At 42.2% G+C, this 24251-nt stretch overlaps 2 pseudogenes; one reads left to right on the top strand and one right to left on the bottom strand.

The window, feature by feature from the left end:
• The window catches only part of LOC129640304 (melanoma-associated antigen B3-like), an 84371-nt pseudogene that overhangs the window by 35733 nt on the left and 24387 nt on the right, over positions 1–24251 (top strand).
• Positions 15362–15468, bottom strand: LOC129640517 (uncharacterized; annotated as a pseudogene).

Here is a 24251-nt window from a genome sequence, read left to right as displayed (position 1 = left end):
TGAACTCTATCCTATTCTTTGCTCTGATTGGCTGAATCTGAGTCTTTACTTGGCGCTGATAAGCTGAGTCCTAGCCTGTACATTTCTCTGATTGGCTGAACTCTAGCATACGTTTTGCCCTGATTGGCTGACTCCTATCTTGTATTTTTCTCTGATTGGCTAATTCCCATCAGGTAGTTTGATTGTCTGACTACTGGCATGTACATTGCTCTGATTGGCTGACTTCTAGCCAATACCTTGTTCTGATGGGCTAAACGCTAGGCTATACTTTGCTCTGATTGGCTGACTCCTAACCTGTGCTTTTCTCTTATTGGCTGAGTCCAAGCCTGTACTTTGCCCTAATTGGCTGAGTAATAACCTGTACATTTGTTTCTCTGATTGGCTAAAGTCTAACCTGTACTTTGCTGTGATTGGCTGACTCCTAGTCTGTTCCTTGCTCTGATTGGCTGAATTCAAGCCTTTACTTTGCTCTTAGTGGCTGAGTACTATCCTGTATTTTTCTCTGATTGGCTAACTCCCATGAGGTAGTTTGCTCTGATTGGCTGTCTCCTAGCCAGTTCCTTATACTGATTGGCTGAATGCTAGCCTATACATTTCTCTGATTGGCTGACTCCTAACTTGTCCTTAGCTCTGACTGGCTGAGTTCAAATCTGTACTTTGCCATGAGTGGCTGAGTCCTAACCTGAACATTTCTCTAACTAGCTGAACTGTAGCCAGTCCTTTGGCCTGATTGGCTGACTCCTATCCTGTTCTTACTATTATTGGCTGAGTTCGAGCCTGTATTTTGCCCTGATTGGCTGAGTCCTAGCCTGTACATTTCTCTGATTGGCTAACTTCCATCACGTAGTTTGCTCTGACTGGCTGTCTCCTAGCCAGTTCCTTATACCGATTGGCTGAGTGCTAGCCTATACATTGCTCTGATCGGCTGACTCCTAAGCTGTCCTTGGTTCTGATTGGCCTTGCTGGCGCCTGTTCTTTGCCATGACTGGCTGAGTCCTGACCTGAACATTTATCTAACTGGGGGAACTCTAGCCAGTCTTTGGCCCTGACTGGCTGACTCCTCACCTGTACTTTACTCTTATTGGCTGATTCCGAGCCTGTACTTTGCGATGATTGGCTGAGTCCTAGCCTGTACATTTCTCTGATTGGCTAAACTCTAGCATGTACTTTACTTTGATTGGCTGGCTCCTAACCTGTCCTTGACTCTGATTGGTCTAGCCGGAGTCTGTACTTTGCCATTATTGGCTGAGTCCTAACCTGACTATTTCTCTGATTGGCTGAACTCTAGCCTGTCTTTTTCCCTGATTGGCTGGCTTCTGGTGTGTACATTGCTCTGATTGGCTGGCTACTAGCCAGTACCTTGTTCTGATTGGCTGACTGTAGGCTCTAGTTTGCCCTTATTCAGTTAAGTTCAGTTCAGTCGCTCAGATGTGTCCGACTCTTTGTGACCCCATGAATCGCAGCACGCCTGGGCTCCCTGTCCATCACCAACTCCCGGAGTTCACTCAGACTCATGTCCATCGAGTCAGTGATGCCATCCAGCCATCTCATCCTCTGTCTCCCCTTCTCCTCCTGCCCCCAATCCCTCCCAGCATCAGAGTCTTTTCCAATGAGTCAACTCTTCTCATGAGGTGGCCTGACTCCTAACTTGTATATTGCTCTGATTGCCTGATCCTTACCCTGTGCATTGCTCTGATTTTCTGACTCCTATCCTGTACTTTGTGCTGAGTGGCTAAGTCCTACCTGGTAGTTTTCTCTGATTGGTTGAGTCCTGGCCTTGCCTTGCACTGATTGGCTGACTTAAAATTGCTCTCTGCTCTGATTGTCGGACTTGAGCCTTTACATTGGTCTGAGTTACTGACTCCTAGTCTAAACCTTGCTCTGATTGGCTGGCTCGAGCCTGTACTTTGCCTGGATTGGCTGACTCATAGTCCCTACTTTGCTCGATTGGCTAACTCCTTGCCTGTACATTGCTCTGGTTGGCTGGCTCCTAGCCTGCACTTTGCAGTGATTGGCTGACTCAAAGCTTGCATGCTGTCCTGATTGGTTAAGTCAGGCTTTATATTGGTCTGGTTTGCTGGCTTATAATCAGTACTTTTCTTTGACTGGCTGACTCCTACCCAGTTGTTTGTTCTGATTGGCTGACTCCTTGCCTTTATTTTGTCCTGATTGGCTGATTTTAGCCTGTGCATTTCTCTGATTGGATGATTTCTAGCATGTACTTTGCTCTGATTGGCTAACTCCTATCCGTTAATTTTCTCTGATTGGCTGACTCCTGAATTGTATTTGCTCTGATTGGCTAACTCCTAGCATGTACGTTGCTCTGATTGGCATACTCCAAATCTGTACTTTGTACTGATTGGCTGACTTGAAACTGGTATTCTGCTCCGATTGTCTGACTCCATCCTTTGCTTTGGTCTATTTGCTGACTCCTAGACTGTACCTCGGAGAAGGCAATGACACCCCACTCCAGTACTCTTGCCTGGAAAATCCCATGGACGGAGGAGCCTGGTAGGCTGCAGTCCATGGGGTCGCTAAGATTCAGATACGACTGTCTTCACTTTCAATTTTCACTTTCATGCATTGGAGAAGGAAATGGCAACCCACTCCAGTGTTCTTGCCTGGAGAATCCCAGGGACGGGGAAGCCTGGTGGGCTGCCATCTATCGGGTCACACAGATTTGGACATGACTGAAGCGACTAAGCAGCAGCAGCAGACTGTACCTACTGTGATTGGCTTCCTTGAGCCGGTACTTTACGTTGGTTGGCTGACTCCTATCCCCCCTACTTACTCTTATTGGCTGACTCCTGGCCTGTAGTTTGTTCTGATTGGCTATATCCTAGCATGTATATTGCTCTGATTGGCAGACTCCATGTCTCTATCTTCCAGTGATTGGCTAACTTGAAGCCGGTATTCTGCTTTGATTCTCTGACTCTAGCCTGTGCATTTTGCCGAGTCACTGACTCCTAGACTTTACCTTACCGTGATTGGCTGATTTGAACTTGTACTTTACCCTGAATGGCTGACTCCTATCCCCTCCTTACTCTGATCGGCTGACTCCTGGCCTGTAATTGATCTGATTGGCTGACTGATAGCCCATAGTTTGCTCTGATTGGCTTACTCCTAGTCTGTACTTTGCTCTGACTGGCTGACTCCTAGCACCTCATTGCACTGGTTGCCTGCTTCTTAGCCTGTTCTTTGCTCTGATTGGTTGACTCCTAGCCTGTGCTTTAGTTACCGAAATATACGTGGCTTCCTGCTGCTTGCTGCTCAAAAGCCAAAAAACAAGCAAGGTTAATGGCTAGGAAAGATTGCTTAATTTCAGATGCTGGAAGCCATGGTGGAAGATGAATGTCTGGCCTGAGGCCAACTCCCCACCACTGGCAACTATTGTGGTAAGGGCTTTCATGGACAGCAGTGGGCTACGAGCAGAAACAGCATATTCAGCTCTGACATTCACCTTCCGATTGCTCATCGGTGATCTGATCAGAGTCATATTGGTTTTAGGTACCCTTAATCTTCAGTTCTAAGGTCCGTTTGTTCCCATTTATTTGAGGTAAGTTCTTGGAATTGTGGCAGCATATGTCGTTGGGTACAGCCTGGTCATCATGAAGCTAACTTTTTCACCCTAGTTTTTGATATCTGTACTCGTCACAGGATGTACCTCAGAATATTATCTGTAGGACTCAAGGTCCTTGACTATGCTTAATGAGTACATTATTATTATTTGGTTTCCTTTACTGTTTTCTTTTGTTTTCATATTTTCTGATGTTTCTGATTAAACTTATTCTTTGACTAAAGGTTTCCACACACAAAAGGCTGACTGAGGACATGGTGGGTGCAGGAAGGCAAGGGTCATAGGGTTCTGCTCTGTTTCAAACCTCCCTTTTCTTGATTACTCTGCAATCATGAATGGGGACAGGTACAGAAGGAAAAAAGGAATATTACTTTGTCATAGTACCTGGACAAGCATTTGAAAATTATTGGACACTACAATGAGAATAATAATCAAAATGCATCTTTGTATTTTTTCTGAATGTATTTTTCCTTAATGGTTAAAGCAGATGTACAGTGTATGTTTAATAGGCCACAAACAGGCTGTGCTTGTTAGCCTAAAATTCAAGATAAATCATGTGTAGGCCAGCATTATTTCCCCATACCTCAGTATGTGAAAATTTCTTCCATCATTTGCCTCTTTTAATTGTAACTCCTTTCAAATAAAAATAAAAAAAAATGATCATCAGTTATTTCTCTGACGTCGGTAGAGTGGCTCTTTTCCCTGCTCTGGATCCATCCATTTCTCTGGGTGCTTGGCCTTGTTTTTGTTTATATATTTGCCTAGTTGTTCATGTTGGAAAACTAATCAGATATCATGAACAGGCTCAGAGAGAGGTATGTTCACAGGGAAATGCTTTCTAGGCCATACATTTTATCATTTATATCCAATTGTCATACAGATATTGTACATGTGCTTTAAGTCATAAACTTAGAGCCAACAGTGCTACACATCACAAGTAGTTATACTCTGTGACCACGTTACTGGATAATATTTCCATCCTGAACATTGGGGTCAAAATATGATTAGAAAGAAGACCAATACTTTCCTTTAAAAGTCTGTTACCAAATTCAGATCAATATTCCACTAGAACTTTGCTCTCTTCATAGATAGAAGGAAAAAAAAATTAGATCGAGAATCAGTTTACTATCAATAAAATTAATTTACCTAATTAAATTTAGTGTAATCTTAATCCTGCCAAGGACAAAATTCATTTTTCAAAATTCCTTTTTCAGACACCTTTTTTTTTTTAATCATCTCCTGCTGCTGCTACTGCTGCTAAGTCGCTTCAGACGTGTCCAACTCTGTGCGACCCCATAGACGGCAGCCCACCAGGCCCCGCCGTCCCTGGTATTCCCCAGGCAAAAACACTGGAGTGGGTTGCCATTTCCTTCTCCAATGCATGAAAGTGAAAAGTGAAAGTGAAGTCGCTCAGTCGTGTCCGACGCTTAGCGACCTCATGGACTGCAACCCACCAGGCTCCTCCATCCATGGGATTTTCCAGGCAAAAGTACTGGAGTGGGGTGCCATTGCCTTCTCCTGTAATCTAAATCCCCACAAATTTGTCCTGCATTTCCCTATACAGAAACAAACACCTGTAGGACAGAAGTGTTATCATCATTCTTTCTCAACAAAAATATTTCCATTCTTTATACCTTCTCTTTGCTGACAACACATATCCTATTTGCCTTACACACTGAAATGGTTTCCTTATCACTTTTCACATCACAAGTTTTAACCCTGGAAAGCATAACAAATCCAAGACACAAGTGACTGAAATGTTATAGCAACGTTTCCGGATTGGCAAACAAAAGAATATATTCCATAAACTGTAAAAACATTCATTTTATCACACCATAATTTTTCTTTAATGATACAACATGCATGTTTAAAAACCCAAACATCTTTAGTTTCCTTCTTTTTCTTACAAGAAGACAAAAGTAGATAGATTTGTTTTATTTGTAAGTGCTTATGTTTTTTAAGGCCAATTCAATAGAACTCCTTTAAAAGTTAACCTCGACAATACTATCCAAAATTAAAAGCCCATATTGACACATGCAGACCTCCGGACAAATGGATATCTCATGGTTTCATCGTTTTTACATTTCATGAATTAGACATTGCAGTTAAATGTATCCATTTATGAATAGCAGAATAGCCAATTTTACACACGCAATTTTAAGCCTTCTCTTTTCTTCCCTTTGGCTTGAAGTTTTACTTATTAATACAAAGATGAAGGCTCAGGCAAAGTGGACATGTTTGTAATTCAAGGACATGATGAGAGTCAACTTCCAACTTTCTTCCAAGCATATTTTTGTTTTAGCGTAGTCTGAAAAAAATGTTTTATCAAGCTAGCCTTCTCTAACTGCACATGCAAAGAGAAACGGTTTTTAGAATTGCAAGAGTTTCATCTTAACCAATTTTCTTAGGAATCTAAAGAATACTTTGCTATATATTGTCCAAAAAAAAAGTTTCTTTTTTTGTTAGTCATAATTCCATGGCTAAAATTTTTCTTAATGAATTGAACCTGAATTTCCCATTTTGCATAAGGCAACAAAATACCACTGACACAAATGGAATACACACACACGCACCAAACAACAGGTTAGTCACAAACCCTCTCCAAGGGAGACTGGTACAGATTCCCAAACACCTCCCCAACATGAAGCATTCCCAGTGGTAGCTGGCATCAGAACCAATTGGCAAAATGCCCAAATGACACTCATCAACGTGAGTGTCATGGTGCTCACCAACGGTCCTCAATGGTAGATAGATGTCAGAACCAATTGTCAATGCACCAATAGCACTGTTCACAAACAATCCTCAACATCAGACACACATCACAACCAATTTGCAAAATGCTGAAATAGCACCTCAAGCCCCAAACAGTTCTCAACATCAGAACCAACTGGCAAGAATGCCTAAATAGCACTAGCACTCACAAATGAGAAGATCGCCCATGTGCACACTGGTGGACTAACCAAGATTTGGAGCTCGTCAGCTCATCTCAAGTCTGAGTTTCCATTCCACCAAGGAAAAGCATAAGTTGGCAGCCAGTGCCAAGCAAGGGAGAAACAGGGAGGATTCTCAAAACAGATGGTTTTGGCAGCTGCTAGGAACGTCCCTGAAATCCCCTACTCTGGGCTAGCTAGCCACAAGCAGCAGGCTCATATGTTGTCATGGCCACAGGTCTCCCCTGGAAAACCCAGGAGAACCAGGTGCCATGAGAGCTCAAGAGCCAGCAGTAGGCAGCCCCAAGATGGGCACCAAAATCTGTTACCAAAAGGTGTGTGGGGTCCGGCTGCTCTCCTCTCAAAAGCCAGTAAACTGGCCAGGTTGTTGTAAAGAAAAGTTTACTTTATTTCAGAGGCCTGCAACTGAGTGGTAGGAGGGCGGATGTCTATCCAAAGATGGACCAGCACCCCCACCCCCACCACTGGCAACCACTGAAGCAAGACCTTTTTTAGATAGAAGGAGGGGACTATATGCAGAAAAAGCACAGTCAACGTTGAATCATCTTGGTTGTCTCAAGTGCAGTTAATCTTCAGTTCCAGGGTCCATTTGTTCCCATTTCTTTGAAGCCAGTTCTCAGAATCGTGGCGGCTTATGTCATGAGAACAGTCTGGTCATCATGAAGTTAACTTCTTCACCCTAGTGTTTTAGTATCTATATGACAGCTTACAGGATGTGGCTCAGAATATTATCTACAGCCCTCCAGAAAGATTTGAAGGTCTTTGACTATGCTTAATCAATACATTATTGTTATCCGGTCTCCTTTGACTGCTTTCCTTGGTTTTCACATGTTCTCATTTTTCTGATTAAGCTTATTCTTTGTCTAAAGTTTTCCACAGACCAAGGGCAGGCAGAGGACATGGTGTGTGGAGGTAAGGACCTCAGGGTTCCTCTCCATATCACTTTGCTCTGATTGACTGACTCTGATTGCCTGTACTATGCCCTGATGGTCTGACTCCTAGCCTATAACTTTCTCTAGTTGGCAGACCTCTAGCCTGTACATTGCTCTTACTGGCTGTCTCATAGCCTGTACCTAATGCGGATTGGCTAATTCTAGTCTGTATTTTGCCATGATTGGCTGACTGCTAGTCTGCACATAGCTCTTTTTGACTGATGCCTAGCCTGTATTTTGCTCTCATTGGCTGACTGCTAGCCTGTGCATTGCTCTCACTGGCTGACTCTTTGCTTGTAATTTCCCCTGATTGAAAGTGAAAGTGTTAGTCACTCAGTCCTGTCCGACTCTTGGCCACACCAGGGACTGTAGCTTGCCAGGCTCTTCCAACCATGGGATTATCCAGGCAAGAATACTGGAGTGGGTCGCCATTTCCATCTCCAGGGGACCTTCCTGACCCAGGAATCAAACCCGGGTCTCCCGCATTGCAGGCAGATGCTTTACCATCTGAGCCACCGGGAGGGATAAATTTTAGAATCCCTGTCACAGAGTTACTGTGGGAATTAAATGAGATCATATAGTTAAAACATTTAATGGTTGCTAGCACTAAAAGGTAATGGCACCCCACTCCAATACTCTTGCCTGGAAAATCCCATGGACGGAGGAGCCTGGTAGGCTGCAGTCCATGGTGTCGCTAGGAGTCAGACATGACTGAGCGACTTCACTTTCACTTTTCACTTTCATGCATTGGAGAAGGAAATGGCAACCCACTCCAATGTTCTTGCCTGGAGAATCCCAGGGACGGGGGAGCCTGGTGGGCTGTCATCTCTGGGGTCGCACAGAGTTGGACACGACTGAAGTGACTTAGCAGCAGCACTAGAAGGCAATGGCACCCCACTCCAGTACTCTTGCCTCGAAAATCCCATGGACGCAGGAGCCTGGTGGGCTGCCATCTATGGGGTTGCACGGAGTCGGACATGTCTGAAGCGACTTAGCAGCAGCACCAGCAGACGACTGATTGGCTGAACTCTATCCTATTCTTTGCTCCGATTGGCTGAGTCCGAGTCTTTACCTTGCGCTGATCAGCTGAGTCCTAGCCTGTACATTTCTCTGATTGGCTGAACTCTAGCATACGTTTTGCCCGGATTGGCTGACTCCTACCTTGTATTTTTCTCTGATTGGCTAACTCCCATCAGGTAGTTTGCTCTGATTGTCTGACTACTGGCCTGTACATTGCTCTGATTGGCTGACTTCTAGCCAATACCTTGTTCTGATTGGCTAAACTCTAGGCTATACTTTGCTCTAATTGGCTGACTCCTAACCTGTGCTTTTCTCTTATTGGCTAAGTCCAAGCCTGTACTTTGCCCTAATTGGCTGAGTCATAGCCTGTCCATTTATTTCTCTGATTGGCTAAACTCTAACCTGTACTTTGCTGTGATTGGCTGACTCCTAGCCTGTTCCTTGCTCTGATTGGCTGAGTTCAAGCCTTTACTTTGCCCTTAGTGGCTGAGTCCTATCCTGTATTTTCCTCTGATTGGCTAACTCCCATCAGGTAGTTTGCTCTGATTGGCTCCCTCCTAGCCAGTTCCTTATACTGATTGGCTGAACTCTAGCCTATACGTTTCTCTGATTGGCTGACTCCTAACTTGTCCTTACCTCTGATTGGCTGAGCTCAAGCCTGTACTTTGCTATGACTGGCTGAGTCCTAACCTGAACATTTCTCTAACTGGCTGAACTCTAGCCAGTCTTTTGCTCTGACTGCTGCTGCTGCTGCTAAGTCACTTAAGTCGCTTCTGACTCTGTGTGACCCCATGGACGGCAGCCCACCAGGCCCCACCATTCCTGGGATTCTCCAGGCAAGAACACTGGAGTGGGTTGCCATTTCCTTCTCCAGTGCATGAAAGTGAAAAGTGAAAGTGAAGTCGCTCAGTCGTGTCCAACTCTTAGTGACCCCATGGACTGCAGCCCACCAGGCTCCTCCATCCATGGGATTTGCCAGGAAAGGGTACTGGAGTGGGGTGCCATTGCCTTCTCCGTTTGCTCTGACAGGCTCGGACTCAGCCAATAAGAGTAAAGAACAGGTTAGGAGTCAGCCAGTCAGAGCAAACTGCCAGTCAGAGCCAGTCAGTTTGCTCTGATTGGCTGACTCCTAACCTGTTCTTTACTCTTATTGGCTGAGTCCGAGGCTGTACTTTGCCCTGATTGGCTAGCCCGTACATTTCTCTGATTGGCTAAACTCTAGCCTGCACTTTGCTCTGATTGGCTGACTTTTAGCCACTACATTGTTCTGATTGCCTGAAGTCTAGCCAACACTTTGCTTTGATTGGCCGGATCCTAACCTGTCCTTGGCTCTGATTGGCCTAGCCGGAGCCTGTACTTTGCCATGACTGGCTGAGTCCTAACCTGAACATTCATCTAACTGGCTGAACTCTAGCCTGTACTTTGCTTTGATTGGCTGACTACCAGCCACTACATTTTTCTGATTGGCTGAAGTCTAATCAACACTTGATTGGCTGACTCCTAACCTGTCCTTGGCTCTGATTGGCCTAGCCGGTGCCTGTACTTTGCCATGATTGGCTGAGTCCTAACCTGAATAGTTCTCTGATTGGCTGAACTCTAGCCTGTCTTTTCCCCCGATTGGCTGGCTACTGGCGTGTGCATTGCTCTGATTGGCTGGCTCCTGGCCAGTACCTTGTTCTGATTGGCTGACTGTAGGCTCTAGTTTGCCCTTCTTACCTGACTCCTGACTTGTATATTGCTCTGATTGGCTGATCCTTAGCCTGTGCATTGCTCTGATTTTCTGACTCCTATCCTGTACTTTGCACTGAGTGGCTATGTCCTATCTGGTAGTTTTCTCTGATTGGCTGAGTCCTGGCCTTGCCTTGCACTGATTAGCTGACTTGAAATTGTGCTCTGCTCTGATTGTCTGACTTGAGCCTTTACATTGGTCTGAGTTACTGACTCCTAGTCTAAACCTTGCTCTGATTGGCTGGCTCGAGCCTGTACTTCGCCTGGATTGGCTGACTCATAGTCCCTACTTTGCTCGATTGGCTAACTCCTTGCCTGTACATTGCTCTGGTTGGCTGGCTCCTAGCCTGCACTTTGCAGTGATTGGCTGACTCAAAGCTTGCATGCTGTCCTGATTGGTTAAGTCAGGCTTTATATTGGTCTGGTTTGCTGGCTTATAATCAGTACTTTTCTTTGACTGGCTGACTCCTACCTGGTTGTTTGTTCTGATTGGCTGACTCTGGGCCTGTCCTTTGCTCTGATTGGCTGACTCCTGGCCTTTTTATTCCATGATTGGCTGACTCCTTACCTTTATTTTGTCCTGATTGGCTGATTTTAGCCTGTGCCTTTCTCTGATTGGCTGATTTCTAGCATGTACTTTGCTCTGATTGGCTAACTCCTATCTGTTAATTTTCTCTGATTTGGCTGACTCCTGAATTGTATTTGCTCTGATTGGCTAACTCCTAGCATGTACGTTGCTCTGATTGGCATACTCCAAGTCTGTACTTTGCACTGATTGGCTGACTTGAAACTGGTATTCTACTCTGATTGTCTAACTCCATCCTTTGCTTTGGTCTATTTGCTGACTCCTAGACTATACCTCGGAGAAGGCAATGACACCCCACTCCAGTACCCTTTCCTGGCAAATCCCATGGATGGAGGAGCCTGGTGGGCTGCAGTCCATGGGGTCACTAAGAGTTGGACACGACTGAGTGTCTTCACTTTCACTTTCATGCATTGGAGAAGGAAATGGCAACCCACTCCAGTGTTCTTGCCTGGAGAATCCCAGGGACTGGGGAGCCTGGTGGGCTGCCGTCTGTGCCGTCGCACAGATTCGGACACGACTGAAGCAACTTAGCAGCAGCAGCCTGTATGTTGTTCTTATTGGCTTGCTCCTAGACTGTACCTTACTCTGATTGGCTCATTCTAGCCTTTACTTTGTCTTGATTGGCTGACTCCTAGCCCAGTTTTCTCTGATTGGCTGACTCAAAGCTTGTTGGGGGGGGCTGAACTGATTAAGTCTGGCCTTTATATTGGTAGGATTTGCTGTCCCCTACCCAGTTGTGTGCTCTTATTGGCTGACTCCTAGCCTGTACCTTGCTCTGATGGTCTAACTCCTTTCCAGTACTTTGCTCTGATTGGCTGGCTCATGGCCTGTATTTTTCCCTGATTGACTGATTCCTAGCCCCTACTTTGCTCTACTGGCTGGCTCTTGGCCGATACGTTGCTGTAATTGGCTGACTCCAGGCCTATACTTTGTTGTGATTGGCTAACTCCTAGCCTATACATTGCTCTGATTGGCTAACTCCTTGCCTGCACTTTGCACTGATTGGCTGACTTGAAGCTTGCACTCTGCTCTGATTGTCTGACTCTAGCTTGTGCATTGGTCTGATTTGCTGACTCCTAGACTGTACCTTCAGAGAAGGCAATGGCACCCCACTCCAGTACTTTTGCCTGGAAAATCCCATGGATGGAGGAGCCTGGTAGGCTGCAGTCCATGGGCTCGCTAAGAGTCAGACACGATGGAGTGACTTCATTTTCTCTTTTCACCTTCATGCACTGGAGAAGGAAATGGCAACCCACTCCAGTGTTCTTGCCTGGAGAATCCCAGGGACAGGGAAGCCTGGTGGGCTGCTCTCTGTGGGGTCGCACAGAGTCGGATATGACTGAAGCGACTTAGCAGCAGCAGCAGCAGCAAACTGTACCTTAGGCAGTGGCACCCCACTCCAGTACTCTTGCCTGGAAAATCCCATGGACAGAGGAGCCTGATAGGCTGCAGTCCATGGGATCGTGAAGAGTTGTACATGACTGAGCGACTTCCCTTTCACTTTTCACTTTCATGCATTGGAGAAGGAAATGGCAACCCACTCCAGTGTTCCTGCCTGGAGAATCCCAGGGACAGGGGAGCCTGGTGGGCTGCCGTCTCTGGGGTCACAGAGAGTCAGACATGACTGAAGCGACTTAGCAGCAGCAGTGACAGCAGACTGTACCTTACCGTAATTGGCTGATTCAAGCCTATACTATGCCCTGATTGGCTGACTCCTAGCCCCTACTTTCCCCTGATTGGCTGACTGCTAGATTGTTCTCCACTCTCACTACTGATTCCTAGCATCTCCTTTGCTGTGATTGGCTGCTTCTTAGTCTGTACCTTGCTCTGGTTGGCTGACTCCTAGACTGTGCTATAGTTACTGAAATGTGAAAATCTCAGCATTCAGAAAACTAAGATCATGGCATCTGGTCCCATCACTTCATGGCAGATAGATGGGGAAACAGTGGAAACAGTGAATGACTTTATTTTTGGGGGCTCCAAAATCACTGCAGATGGTGATTGCAGCAATGAAATTAAAAGACACTTACTCCTTGGAAGGAAAGTTATGACTAACCTAGATAGCATATTAAAGAGCAGAGACATTACTTTGCCAACAAAGGTCCGTCTAGTCAAGGCTATGGTTTTTCCAGTGGTCATGTATGGATGTGAGAGTTGGACTGTGAAGAAAGCTGAGCGCTGAAGAATTTTGAACTGTGCTGTTGAACTGAATGCTTTTGAACTGTGGTGTTGGAGAATACTCTTGAGAGTCCCTTGGACTTCAAGGAAATCCAACCAGTCCATTCTAAAGGAGATCAGTCCTGGGTGTTCATTGGAAGGACTGATGCTAAAGCTGAAACTCCAATACTTTGGCCACCTCATGCGAAGAGTTGACTCATTGGAAAAGATCCTGATGCTGGGAGGGATTGGGGGCAGGAGGAGAAGGGGACGACAGAGGATGAGATGGCTGGATGGCATCACTGACTCGATGGACATGAGTTTGAATAAACTCTGGGAGTTGGTGATGGACAGGGAGACCTGGCGTGCTGCGATTCATGGGGTTGCAAAGAGCCGAACACGACTGAACTGAACTGAATTGAACTGATGTAGGTTCCAACTGCTTGCTTCTCAAAAGCCAACAAACAGGCCAGATTGGTGGAAAGGAAATATTGCTTAATTTAGATGCTGGCAACTGGGGTGGCATAAGGAATGTCAGGCCCAAGGCCAACTCCCCACCACTGGCAACCTTTGGGGTAAGAAAGAGCTTTTATAGACAGAAGGAGGGGGCTATATTCAGAAATAGCATAGTCAGCTCTGATAATCATCTTAGAATGGTCATCAGTGGTTTGAGTCATCTTGGTTGTTTTAGGTATCCTTAATCTTCAGTTCCAGGGTCCATTTATTCCCATTTCTTTGAGGCCAGTTCTCAGAATTGTGGCACCTTATGTCATGGGTATAGTATGGTCATCATGAAGTTAACTTCTTCACCCTAGTGTTTGGTATCTATATGACAGCTCAGAGTATTATCTCAAATGTCTCAGAGTATTATCTCAAGGCTTTGAGAAAGATTTAAAGGTCACTGTCTATGCTTGATCGGTATATTATTCTTATTTGATCTTTTTTGACTGTTTTCCTTGTTTTCCACATGTTCTCATTTTTCTAATTAAACTTATTCTTTGACTAAAGTTTTCTACACACAAAAGACTGGCTGAGGACATGTTGGAGGGTGCAGAAGAAGGATTATAGGGTTCTGTTCTGTTTCAACCCTCCCTTTTCTTGGATACTCATCAGTCTTGTATAGGGACAGGTACAGAAGAAGAAAGGGAATATTACTTAGTCATAGTACCTGGACAAACACTTAAAAATTACTAGACATGACAATGAGGATAACAATCAAAATGCATCTTTGTATTATTTTCTGAATGTATTTTTTCTTAATGGTTAAAGCATATGTACAATGTATGCTTAATAGGCCATAACCAGGCTGTATTGGTTAGCCTAAAGTTCAAGATAAATCACATGCAGGCCAGAATTATTTCCCCATACCTCAGTAGGTGAGAATTTCTTCCAGCATTTTCCCCTTTTAATTATAACTCCTTTCACAGAATGTGTCAATAATCAACATATTTTCCCCACATTGGCAGAGTGGAAATCTTTTCCCTGTTCTGGATCCATCTATGTCTCTCAGTTCTAGTCCTCACTTTGATCTGATTGGCTGACTCCCAGCCTGTGATTTTCCCTGATTGTCAGAGACCTAACTTGTACTTTGATTGGCTGACTCCTAGTCTCTACCTTGCTCTATTTGGCTTAGTACTAGCTGGTACTTTACTCTGATTGTCTGTCTCCTAGCCTGTACCTTACTCTGAATTGGCTCGATCCTAATCTTTGCTTGATTTGCTGACTTCTAGCTGGTATTCCTTAAATCCTAAGCATCAGGAGACATAAGAAGGCCTTCTTAAGTGAACAATGCCCCCTCCCCCCCAAAAAAGAAGAAGAAAACCATAGAATGGAAAAGGCTATAGATCTCTGCCAGGAAAGTGGAGATACAAATGGAACATTCCATACAAAGGTGGGCACAATAAAGAAAGAAATGACAAGGTCTTAACAGAAGCAAAGAGAAAAAGAGATGGCAAGAGTACACAGAAGAACTATGCAAAAAGGTCTTCATGACTGAGATAACCACGATGGTATAGTCACTCACCTAGAGCCAGACATCCTGGATTGAGAAGTCAAATGGGCCCTAAGAATCATTATTATGAAGAAAGCTAGTGGAGGTGATGGAATTCCAGCTGAACTGTTTCACATTCTAAAAGATGATGCTGTTAAAGTGCTACTTTCAATGTGACCACAAATTTGGAAAACTCACCAATGGCCACAGGACTGGAAAAGGTCAGGTTTTATTCCAACCCCAAAGAAAGGCAATGCCAAAGAATGCTGAAACTACTGTATAATTGCACTCATTTCATGTTCTTCAAGGTAATGCCCAAAATCCTTTGAGCTACCTTTGACATTATGAACTGAGAACTTCCAGATGTACAAGCTGGGTTTAGAAAAACCAGAGGAACCAGAGATCAAATTGCTAATGTTCATTGGATCATAGAAAAAGCATGAGAATTGCAAAGCACATCTGCTTTATTGAGTAAGCTAAAGCCTCTGATACTACACTTGATCTTAGCCAAAAGGCCAAGAAGCGATTCCAATCCCAAAGAAAGGCGATGCCAAAGAATGCTCAAACTACCGCATAATTGCACTCATCTCACACGCTAGTAAAGTAATGCTCAAAATTCTCCAAGCCAGGCTTCAGCAATACGTGAACCGTGAACTTCCAGATGTTCAAGCTGGTTTGAGAAAAGGCAGAGGAACCAGAGATCAAATTGCCCACATCCGCTGGATCATCGAAAAAGCAGGAGTTCCTGAAAAACATCTATTTCTGCTTTATTGACTATGCCAAAGCCTTTGACTGTGTGGATTACAATAAACTGTGGAAAATTCTTCAAGAGATGGGAATACCAGACCACCTGACCTGCCTCTTGAGAAACCTATATGCAGGTCAGGAAGTAACAGTTAGAACTGGACATGGACAAACAGACTGGTTCCAAATAGGAAAAGGAGTACATCAAGGCTGTATATTGTCACCCTGCTCGTTTAACTTATATACAGAGTACATCATGAGAAACGCTGGGCTGGAAGAAGTACAAGCTGGAATCAAGATTGCCGGGAGAAGTATCAATAACCTCAGATATGCAGATGACACCACCCTTATGGCAGAAAGTGAAGAGGAACTAAAAAGCCTCTTGATGAAGGTGAAAGAGGAGAGTGAAAAAGTTGGCTTAAAACTCAATGTTCAGAAAAAGATCATGGCATCTGGCCCCATCACTTCATGGGAAATAAATGGGGAAACAGTGGAAACAGTGAATGACTTTATTTTTTGGGGCTCCAAAATCACTGCAGATGGTGACTGCAGCCATGAAATAAAAAGATGCTTTCTCCTTGGAAGGAAAGTTATGACCAACCTAGATAGCATATTGAAAAGCAGAGACATGACTTTGCCAACAAAGGTCCGTCTAGTCAAGGCTATGGTTTTTCCAGTGGTCATGTGTGGATGTGAAAGTTGGACTGTGAAGAAAGCTGAGCGCTGAAGAATTGATGCTTTTGAACTGTGGTGTTGGAGAATACTCTTGAGAGTCCCTTGGACAGCAAGGAGATCCAGCCATTCCATTCTAAAGGAGATCAGTCCTGGGTATTCTTTGGAAGGAATGATGGTAAAGCTGAAACTCCAATACTTTGGCCACCTCATGCTAAGAGTTGACTCATTGGAAAAGACTCTGATGCTGGGAGGGATTGGGGGCAGGAGGAGAAGGGGACGACAGAGGATGAGATGGCTGGATGGCATCACCGACTCGATGGACGTGACTTTGAGTGAACTCCAGGGGTTGGTGATGGACAGGGAGGCCTGGCGTGCTGCGATTCATGGGGTCACAAAGAGTCAGACACGACTGAATGACTGAACTGAACTGAAAGCCTCTGATTATTTGGACCATAACAAACTTTGGAAAATTCTTCAACAGATAGGCATACCAGACACCATACCTGTCTCCTGAGAAATCTAAATGCAGGAGAAGAAGCAACGATGAGAACCAGACATGGAAAAATGAATTAGTTCAAAATTGGGAAAGGAGTATGTCAAGCTTATATATTGTCACCCTGCTTATTTAACTTATATGCAGAGTACATCATGCAAAATTCTGGGCTGGATGACTCACAAGCTGAAATCAAGGTTACTTTAAGAAATATCAACAACCTTAGATATGCTAATAATATCATTCTAATGGCAGAAAGCAAAGAGGAACTAAAGAGCCTCTTGATGGAGGTGAAAGAGGAGAGTGAAAAGCTGACTTAAAACTCAACTTTAAAAAAGCTAAGATCATGACATCTGCTCCCATCACATCATGGCAAATAGATGTGAAAAATGTGGAAAAGGTGACAGATTTTATTTTCTTGGGCTCAAAAATTACCTTGGATGGTGATTGCATGAAATTAAAAGATGCTTGCTCCTTGGAAGAAAAGCTGTGCCAAACCTTGATGGCATATTGAACCGCAGAGACATCACTTTGCCCATATAGTCAAAGCTATGGTTTTTCCTGTAGTCTTATATGGCTGTTAGAGTTGGATCATAAAGAAGACTGAGTGCCAGAGAATTGATACTTTCAAAATGTGGTGCTGGAGAAGACACTTGAGAGTCCCTTGGACAGCAAGGAGATCAAACCAGTCTATCTTAAAGGAAATTAATCCTGAATATTCCTGGAAGGACTGATGCTGAAGCTTAAGCTCCAGTACTTTGGCCACCTTATGCAAAGAGCCAACTCATTGGAAAAATCCTGATGCTGGGAAAGATTGAGGGTAAAAGGAGAAGGGGGTTACAGAGGATTAGATGGTTGGGTGGCATCATCAACTCAGTGAACATGAGTTTGAGCAAACTCCGGGAGATGGTGAAGGACACGGAAGCCTGGCATGCTGCAGTGCGTGGGGTCACAAAGAGTCAAACATGACTTAGCAACTGAACAACAAAGTATCACATATATTGTGTATACGAGTTGCCCCTGTTTGCACATGGCATGCTGGCTGTTAACAATATGTGAGTTAAACAAACTTAGTTCTTGTTTACAAACTATTTAAATGTTCTTTCATCCATCTTCTGGAGTTTTTGCATCTTTTTATTAGTGTAACTCTTTCACTTTTTATTTTAAAATATTAGCTATTTTTTTAAACTTTTTATCCTGTATTGGGGTATAGCCGATGAACAAACTATGTTGTGATAGTTTCAGGTGAATATAAACACACTGCTGTATTTAAAATGGATAAAGAACAGGGACCTACTGTATAGCACATGGAACTCAGCTTAATATTATGTGGCAGCCTGGATAGAAGGGGGGCTTTGAGGGAGAATGGATACATGTGTGTGTATGGCTGAGTCCCCTCAGTGTAACTGTTTTAGATTAATCTTTTTCATATGCCACAAGAATTCTTTTCTTTTATTAGGTTAATTTTTCTTATTTACAGTTTATTGATGTAGTCAGAAGATTTGATTTTACTCCTTTTCTCTTACTGTGTATTATCTATGTCTAATATTTCCCCCTTTCTTTTTCATAAGCATATTTTAAAATAATTCTGTTTTTATTTATGTTCAGAAGCTTGGCAGTTAATTTTTATCCTTCTGTTGACTTATTATATAAATTAAAAGATGTGTAATTAAATCACTAGAACGTATTGGCAGGAGTGCTTATGGTGAATCAGATGTATTTGCAATATTGCTGGAGTGAAAATCCAAAGTAGGCTAGTTTTAAATAATTACAGTGGTATCTTGAGAACCTATCATTGATGACTTGTAGCATTTCTGTTTATTTAATTTTTTAAAGAAATACAACGTGACAAATGATCTTGGAGGCACAGACAAAATAAAGAAGAAGAAGCAACACTGATGACTCTGAATTAAAAGTAAAATCGTGTATATCATAATGGTACACCTTAAAATCAATGACACTTGTGAACTATGATATATAATTCCTAAGACCTTTACTGAACCCTCCACCATAAAAAATGAGTATATTAGTAGACTCTGTCTTTCCATCTCTGCTGTCTAATAATTATTTTTACATTACATATAATGTAAGCTCTATAATATATACTTTTAGAGTAATAATAATCTATTTTTGACTTGTCAACTTAGTATTTTATATTTTACTTCCCTCAATGGAAAATGTTGAAATTATTATATTTATACTTTCTCACACCCCATGTCATAATTTTAATTTCTTGTTAAATGGAACCATATGCAATTGCCCATTTTCCAAGGTCAAAACTGCCAACTCTTGACAATTTCATATAGTCTAACTTAATTACTATTATTTTTATACTAAGTTTTTATCATTTTAGCTCACAAACCATAATTTACACACAGCCTAGGAGATTTATTTGTATATAGCAATTGCCTCTGTGTAGAATGTATATTTTCAAAATCAGCTTCCCTGTGGATCTCTAGGGCAAGTATTTTTCTCTCAGTAGGAAGTGTACCCAATACTTTCTCACATAACACACCAACATAAGTTTCTCTAGATCTTTTTCTACTGACCACAAATATGGAGGTCTGGGAAGTATGCTCTCAACTTTGGTGACAACTAGTAGTCTCTTATACAAATGCTGTCTAATTTTTGACACAGAGATATCTACAAAATGTACAAAACTGTGTTAACATCTTGTATGAATTTCTGAAGGTAGATTTGAGTCTGTAATTTCTAGAAAAGTAGAAAAATTTCAAAAACCAGAAAAGCAGTAGTAACCAATTTTGATAAATCAAGCTAGGAGAAAAGGAAAATAAAGGAGAAAGAAAGGTGTAAAATTCAAATCACATTAAGAAAAACAAAATAGTATGACAGAAATTAGACTAAATCAGTAATAGAAATTTGCTAATTATGCTTAACAAGATTAAAAATATGTACTATAAGGGTAAAAATAAGGATCAAGATAAAGACAATCCAGATTTTTAAAATAACAGCATAATATGATTATTAGTGATACAATCAGTCAGAGTAGAATTTAAGTTTAAAATCATTCAGTGAAACAAGCTTGGATTTTTGTGTCATCAAATGATATGGCCCATCAAGAGTATATATAACAGCTCAGTATAATTACTTATTGAATAAGGTAAAGTCAAAATGTAAAATGAAATGTTTTCCAAAAATACTGTAAATAGATGAATCCACATAAAGGGAATCCTTCATGTATTTTCTCAGAAATTGACAAATAAAGTAGACAAAAAATAGAAAATTTAAGTAGAATTAATAAGCTTAGTCAAAAAGATGAATAGAGAAAATTGTGCACAAGGAACAATTCTTTGTTAAGTCATTCTGGAACTTTCCCCAAAACTGACTATATTAGAGCCACATAGAAAGTTATAATACAAAAAGAGTATCATATCGGCTACACTCTCTGAATTCTGTACAATGAAACAAGAATTGAAAATAAATTGAGAACTTCCCTGTTGGGCAGTAAATGGGAATCTGCCTGCCATTTCAGGGAACACGGGTTCCATCCCTGGCCTGGGAGTAGTCCACCTGTCTTGGAGCAACTAAGCCCATGCACCACAACTTCTGAGGCTCTCACGCCCAACCTTCTGAGCCCTCATGATCCAACTATGGACCTGGGGCGTCTAGAGCCTGTTGCTCTGCAACATGTGAAGCCACCACAATGAGAAGCCCACACACGGCAACAAAGATAAAGAAATAATTTTTTTTAAAGGATTGCCCATAAATATTTTAAAAATTTAAAAAATAAATTGAAAACCTTATTTTGCATTTGACTTCAAAGACAGGTTATAGTTAGGATTATATATATAAAGTAGAAAATGTAATGGGAATAGTGTAATACATAATTTCTTAAAGCCTTATTTGTACAAACCTGAGAAAGTTCAGGTTCAAGATGGCAAATGGGGTACCCACATTTCTGTCACAGTTTCAGTTTCAGTGAAAATCACCCAGTTGTGTCCGACTCTTTGCAACCCCATGGACTATACAGTCCATGGAATTTTCCAGGCCAGAATACTGGAGTGGGTAGCCTTTCCCTTCTCCAGGGTTTCTTCCCAACCCAGGGATCGAACCCGGGTCTCCTGCGCTGCAGGCAGATTCTTGACCATCTGAGCCACCAGGGACACATTGACCTCTTATTTAGCAGAAGGTCCCAGAAAGAAGTATAAAATATGAAAGAATTAATTACCTTAGAAGAAACTTTGCAAATCATGTGGTTAAACAACAAGGAGATATATGGAGACCTTGTCAATTAGTATTGGTTGTCACATTAGCCCTGAAAGCAAAACTGGTTAAAGAAAACACTCATAATAGAAAAAAATGATTTTTCACTTAAGAACGTGTGTGTGTGTGTATTCCTGAAATATACATGTATCTGAAATGCAATATTGACAAACTAAATGTTGTAGATTCTTAAAAGAAAAATTTTTCATGACCTAGTAGATGTTATCCAAAGAATTCAAGGAAATTGCACAATTTAAAATACGGTAATGTAATTCTTTTGAGAGACACATTAAAAGGAAAAATAAACCATACAAGTATTTCAAAAGCTGCTGGAAAAGACTAACAACATTAACAGCAAAGTCTATTAAAAATTTTAGCTAAATATAGATTTATTTCAATCTCATCAAGTGTATTTTTCTAGAAATAGGGGGCAAATATGGTACCTAAATGTGAATTAATGAAGTAGTACTCTTAATATACTCAGTAATATGCATGGCTAAACATGGGTAAGTGAAAGTCACTCAGTTGTGTCCGACTCTTTGCAACCCCATGGACTATACAGTCCATGGAATTCTCTAGGACAGAATACTGGAGTGAATAGCCTTTCCCCTCTCCAGGGGAATCTTTCCAACCCAGGGATTGAACCCAGGTCTTCCACATTGCAGGCAGATTCTTTACCAGCTGAGCCACAAGGGAAGTCAGAAGATATTAAGAAGAGGTGGCAAGAATACACAGAAGAACTATACAAAAAAGATCTTAATGACCCAGATAACCACAATGGTGTGATCACTCACCTAGAGCCAAACATCCTGGAGTCTGAAGTCAAACAGGCCTTAGGAAGCATCACTGCAAACCATGTTAGTGGAGGTGATGGAATTTCAGTTAAGCTACTTCAAGCTTCACTCAATATGCCAGCAAATTTGGAAAACTCAGCAGTGGTCACAGGACTGGAAAAGGTGTTTTTATTCCAATGCCAAAGAAAGGCAATGCCAAACAATGTCCAAACTACCACACAATTGCACTCATCTCACATGCTAACAAAGTAACGCTCAAAATTCTCCAAGCCAGGCTTCAACAGTTCATGAACTGAGAACTTCCAGATGTTCAAGCTGGATTTAGAAAAGGCAGAGGAACCAGAGATCAAATTGCCAATATCCATTGGATCATTGAAAAAGCAAGAGAGTTCCAGAAAAACATCTACTTCTGCTTTATTGACTATGCAAAGCCTTTGACTGTGTGGATCACAACAAACTGTGGAAAATTCTGAAAGAGATGGGAATACCAGACCACCTTACCTGGCCCCTGAGAAATCTGTATGCAGGTCAGGAAGCAGCAGGTAGAACTGGGCATGGAACAACAAACAGACTGGTTCCAAATTGGGAAAGGAGTACGTCAAGGCTGCATATTGTCACTCTGTTTATTTAACTTATATGCAGAGTATATCATGTGAAATGCCAGGCTGGATGAAGCACAAGCTGGAATCAAGATTGCCAGGAGAAATATCAATAATCTCAGATATGCAGATGACACCACCCTGATGGCAGAAAGTGAAGAGGAACTGAAGAGCCTCTTGATAAAAGTGAAGGAAGAGAGTGAAAAAGCTGGCTTAAAACTCAACATTCAGAAAACTAAGATCATGGCATCTGGTCCCCTTACTTCATGGCAAATAGATGGGGAAACAATGGAAACAGTAGCAGCCTTTATTTTCTTGGTTTCCAAAATCACTGCAGATGGTGACTGCACCCATGAAATTAAAAGACATTCTTTAACAAGTGGTGCTGGGAAAACTGGTCAACCACTTGTAAAAGAATGAAACTAGAACACTTTCTAACACCATACACAAAAATAAACTCAAAATGGATTAAAGATCTAAACGTAAGACCAGAAACTATAAAACTCCTAGAGGAGAACATAGGCAAAACACTCTCCGACATATATCACAGCAGGATCCTCTATGACCCACCTCCCAGAATATTGGAAATAAAAGCAAAAATAAACAAATGGGACCTAATTAAACTTAAAAGCTTCTGCACAACAAAGGAAACTATAAGCAAGGTGAAAAGACAGCCTTCAGAATGGGAGAAAATAATAGCAAATGAAGCAACTGACAAACAACTAATCTCAAAAATATACAAGCAACTCCTATAGCTCAATTCCAGAAAAATAAATGACCCAATCAAAAAATGGGCCAAAGAACTAAATAGACATTTCTCCAAAGAAGACATACAGATGGCTAACAAACACATGAAAAGATGCTCAACATCACTCATTATCAGAGAAATGCAAATCAAAACCACAATGAGGTACCATTTCACGCCAGTCAGAATGGCTGCGATCCAAAAGTCTACAAGCAATAAATGCTAGAGAGGGTGTGGAGAAAAGGGAACCCTCTTACACTGTGGGTGGGAATGCAAACTAGTACAGCCACTATGGAGAACAGTGTGGAGATTCCTTAAAAAACTGGAAATAGAACTGCCTTATGATCCAGCAATCCCACTGCTGGGCATGCACACTGAGGAAACCATAATTGAAAGAGACACGTGTACCCCAATGTTCATCACAGCGCTTTTTATGATACTCAGGACACGGAAGCAACCTAGAGGTCCATCAGCAGATGAATGGATAAGAAAGCTATGGTACATATACACAGTGGAGTATTACTCAGCCATTGAAAAGAATACATTTGAATCAATTCTAATGAGGTGGATGCAACTGGAGCCTATTATACAGAGTGAAGTAAGCCAGAAAGAAAAACACCAATACAGTATACTAACACATATATATGGAATTTAGAAAGATGGTAACAATAACCCTGTATACGAGACAGCAAAAGAGACACTGATGTATGGAACAGTCTTTTGGACTCTGTGGGAGAGGGAGAGGGTGGGATGATTTGGGAGAATGGCATTGAAACATGTATAATATCATATATGAAACGAGTCGCCAGTCCAGGTTCAATGCACGATACTGGATGCTTGGGGCTGGTGCACTGGGACGACCCAGAGGGATGGTATGGGGAGGGAGGAGGGAGGAGGGAGGAGGGTTCAGGATGGGGAACACATGTATACCTGTGGCGGATTCATTTTGATATATGGCAAAACCAATACAATATTGCAAAGTTAAAAAATAGAAAAAAAATTAGTAAAAAGAAAATAATAAAAAAAAAATAAAATA

The sequence above is a fragment of the Bubalus kerabau genome, chromosome X (genome assembly GCF_029407905.1).
Source record: "Bubalus kerabau isolate K-KA32 ecotype Philippines breed swamp buffalo chromosome X, PCC_UOA_SB_1v2, whole genome shotgun sequence".
Lineage (NCBI taxonomy): Eukaryota > Metazoa > Chordata > Mammalia > Artiodactyla > Bovidae > Bubalus > Bubalus kerabau.
The sequence above is the reverse complement of the archived record's forward strand: the minus strand, read 5'-3'. Positions and strand labels throughout refer to the sequence as shown.